The sequence below is a fragment of the Adiantum capillus-veneris genome, chromosome 12 (genome assembly GCF_014529385.1).
Source record: "Adiantum capillus-veneris isolate H3 chromosome 12, ASM1452938v2, whole genome shotgun sequence".
Classification (NCBI taxonomy): Eukaryota; Viridiplantae; Streptophyta; class Polypodiopsida; order Polypodiales; family Pteridaceae; genus Adiantum; species Adiantum capillus-veneris.
The window spans coordinates 31,542,295-31,546,334 of NC_140942.1; the positions used below are offsets into that span (position 1 = coordinate 31,542,295).

Consider the following 4,040-nt stretch of genomic DNA (forward strand, 5'->3'; position numbering starts at 1 on the left):
AATGAAAATCTCTTTTGATTCCACTTAATTAGACCCCAAAAAAGTCGTTTTGACCACTTACTTGTGTTAATTTGATTCCACTTAATTAGACCCCCAAAAAGTCGTTTTGACCACCTACTACTTGTGTTAATTTGATTTGCCTTTAAAAAGTTATTCTGAATCCCCCCCCCCCCCCCCCCCCCCCCCCCCCCCCCCCCCCCTCCTTTTCTCCCTTCCTTTTCACGAAGTTCGTGTGTGACTTTTCAATTGTCTTTCATCTTTTCACTTTCTTTCAAAAAGACCATCCCAAAGGGACATCTAAGCAAAATACCCCTTAAAACAAATGAGATGCAAATTGCGCTTACTTACTACTTGTGTTAATTTGATTTGCCTTTAAATAGTTGATTCTATTCGTTTTTGTTCGTGTGTCACGGTTTATCAAACTTGTAACCTTTTGTCCTGTTCACAAAGAATAGTGACCCAAACTTTGTTAACGAGAGCATATAGTATGTGTGCTAGATTTCAAAGAAAGATGTATTAAGAGGAATATGAGGAGATTCTCCCTCCTTCTTTGTTTCTCTCTCTCTTCTCTCACACACATATGTGCTTTTCGACACCTTTGTTGCATGCATGTTGGGTTTCTTTTTACAAGGGTGGCTATCGGGGGGGGGGGGGGGGGGGGGGGGGGGTAGGGGTTCAAAAAGGAAGCCATTGATTGGTAGTGAGGGCTATTGCAGAAAGGCATCATGAGGTAGCCCTTCGAGCAGTGCCTCTTTGTCTGCAAGAGAGGGAAAACCAGAGTCTCTCTCTCTCTCTCTCTCTCTCTCTCTCTCTCTCTCTCTCTCTCTCTCTCTCTCTCTCTCTCTCTCATGCGATCGATAGAGCATGCTATGTGCCAAGGAAGGATTGCTTGTCGTGAGAACTGTTGGAGAGAGGAGTGCAACGGTTTCAAAGCAAATTGCTAGGCTGAGGAGTGCAGCAGTTTCAAAGCAGATTCTAGGTTGGGGCAGATTGCTAAGCATTGCAACAAAGGGTGTTTGGTCCTTGGGGGCGAGGGGGAGGGAGACGGACATGCCTCACCTTCTAGGGGAATCTCTAAAATAAGTCAGTTGAACCAATATGTGCCTACGGTAGAGATACAATTACCATTTACCATTGGATCCTTAAGAAAGAACGAGTATATGTCTTTCGACAAGGGCCACGAGGCTAAAAGCTTTTGACTTGTCTCTGTAGACCTTCTTAACATACGATATCTCAAAATTCAAGGTTTGTATAAGTTCAAAATCCTTAGGTAAGAAGAGTATGAATAGAAACTAGTAACAATGTTTCATGGTGGTGTATGTGATCCAGCTTTGTCTAGCTTCGAGTCTTCGTAGAAAAGCTCACGAACAAATGCTATTGACAATTTCTCATCAGATCTCTCTCTCTCTCTCTCTCTCTCAATAATTATGGTATGAGAGGGTACACGGGCAACCCAAGAGGAGGATGTCAACACATGCATAGTTGCAAAGCGTCAAGCGTCTACACTTTTAAATGTGTTTCTGTTAGCGTGTCTGTGTGGTGATGGGAGGGGAATCGGTCAGTGGAGAGAGAGAGAGAGAGAGAGAGAGAGAGAGAGAGAGAGGAGAGAGAGAGAGAGAGAGAGAGAGAGAGAGAGAGAAGAGAGAGAGAGAGAGAGTATGTGTGTGTGTTTGTGAGAGAGAGTGAGAGAGGGGGGTCTCTATGCACGTGTGTGTGAGAGAGAAAGAGAGACAAAGAGAGAGTGGTGTGTGTGTGTGTGTGTGTGTGTGTGTGTGTGAGAGAGAGAGAGAGAGAGAGAGAGAGAGAGAGAGAGAGAGAGAGAGAGAGAGAGAGAGAGAGAGAGAGAGACCCAATAACCTTCCACTCCATAGTGCACACTTAGAAACTATCCATAGTGCACACTTATAAGTCTCTAGTATCCTCTCTCAATGATACACAAACCTCTCTCAATGCATGTGTAAATCTTAGAATCATCCATTTTTCCCTTCTGTGCGCACTGCTGCGCAATTGATTTTGGCCTTGCATCGAATGGAGCATTGCCTTGCTTGTTGTGTTTCAGTGCATAGACTTCAGCCTGTAAGAAATCAAATTCAAGCTTTTTAATTTAAGTACCTTTGATGATGATGATGCTAATTTAGACCTTACAATTTCGAGAATGTATCTCACAGTGGATATTATAATCCCTTGTTGCAGGAAGCCTACTGATGTACCCCATGAGACTGTCCTGATAGCCCTTGCTCTTGATTACCCCCGGGTTCGCTTCAGGGTCCTTGTTCTCGATGATGGAGGTGATTATGATCTCCAGGTTTTTGCAACACCGTAGGAGTTGAAAGTGGGAGTACCCAAATACTTTACCTCTAAAGAAAAAAGTTACTAAACAAATCATATTGTAATTTGTGCCTCCCTTCCAGATGCATGAACATCCCAAAGCAAGCATGCTCATGGATGACAATGTGGAACATACATTTTCGCATGATGCTCACCGAGTACGCATGAACATTGTGAAGCAAGCATGTAATGAATGAGAATGCAGAACATGCATTTGTGCACTGTGTTTAGATAAATACAAGAACCATACATTCTTTGTGTTTTGTGTCAAAGATGCTGCCAATGTCATACGTCAAAACATCCGTCCACAACACACTTTTCTTTCAAAAATGGAAGTGAGCTAATATGCACTTGAATAATTTTGACAAAAAAATCATGCATACATATCATGCTACCTGATTTCTACCTGTATGTACCACCTATCAGATTTTATTTTCATTACTTTCTTGTAGACATCAGCTTGAAACTTTGCAGGTGCTAGGGGTGCCCCACAATTACAAGTGCGGGAACCTGAACTTTGGCCTTCAACTTTTGGATGCCAAGTTTCTTGTCATGATGGATGCAAACATGATTCTCCACCCTTCTTTCCTCAACCGACTGCTTCCGTAGATTGTTGACTCCCCCAATTTTTCTTTTGTACAAATCCCCCAAACCTTCTACAACCCTTCTATAGGGGACCCTCTGAATGATACATGGGGGTTTGGACACAATAGGACATTGGTACATCGGAATATGTTTGGATATGCGACATGTGTAGAAACAAGGGCAATTTTTAGAAGAAAGCACCTGGATGAGATTGGAGGGTTTCAACCTCATTCCATAACCAAAGACACCATGACTGCCTATATGCTCTCCAATAGAGGTTACAAGTCTGCCTATGTAAACGAGAAGCTTCAAATAGGGATCATACCATGGACATTTGAGGGGTTTGTGAAGCAACGTTAGTGGTGTGGGCAAGGTGCCTTGCGACAGTTTGCGGCAGAAAAAGCAAGCTCAACATAGTGCAAAAATTTTGTTACTTTTGGTACTTTGGCTTCTATTACATGTCCATCCTCAACATCTTACTTGTAATTACTCTTTGGAGCTCACTCACATTTCGACTTGACCACAACATAGGAAGCGACGAGGAGAACAAAACCTTGCTTTCATACTTATCTGTTTTCCTTGTATCATGGAGGGTTTTTTGGTATGTCATATGGGTAGAGGTGTCCCAACCCATTCAGAGCATGAATAGAGATGAGTTGCAATTCTGGTGGATGACCCCTTTCTTTTTCTAGATGATTCTCAAATCTACATTCGACTTCGAAAGCACATTCGAGTTCGTGCCCACGAGCAACATTGACCGTAGCGCAGCGGTTGGCAAGGCCAAGCGCAGCCGTTGGACAAAGAAGCTCCATGAATTGAGGCATGTTTGGGTGCACATTTCCTTCGTCATCCTTTGCCTCATAACTGTGCTCTTTAGAGTATACACAACAATCACAATGTAAGATGTCTTTGTAGTGAATGATGGTGTGTGTGTGTGTGTGTGTGTGTGTGAGAGAGAGAGAGAGAGAGAGAGAGAGAGAGAGAGAGAGAGAGAGAGAGAGAGAGAGAGAGAGAGAGAGAGAGAGAGAGAGAGCACATGTGAACTAGTGCACACATGCAATCCACTTGTGACTTAGCTTGGAGTTGAATCTCTCTCGTATATAGGAGAGTGCTCACTTCCTCGTATG

General features: G+C 43.2%; 1 pseudogene; it reads left to right on the forward strand.

Annotated features, from left to right (window-relative positions):
• Positions 1–864: 864 nt before the first annotated feature.
• LOC147445523 (xyloglucan glycosyltransferase 4-like) lies at positions 865–3,815 on the forward strand (annotated as a pseudogene).
• The last annotated feature ends 225 nt before the right edge of the window (positions 3,816–4,040 follow it).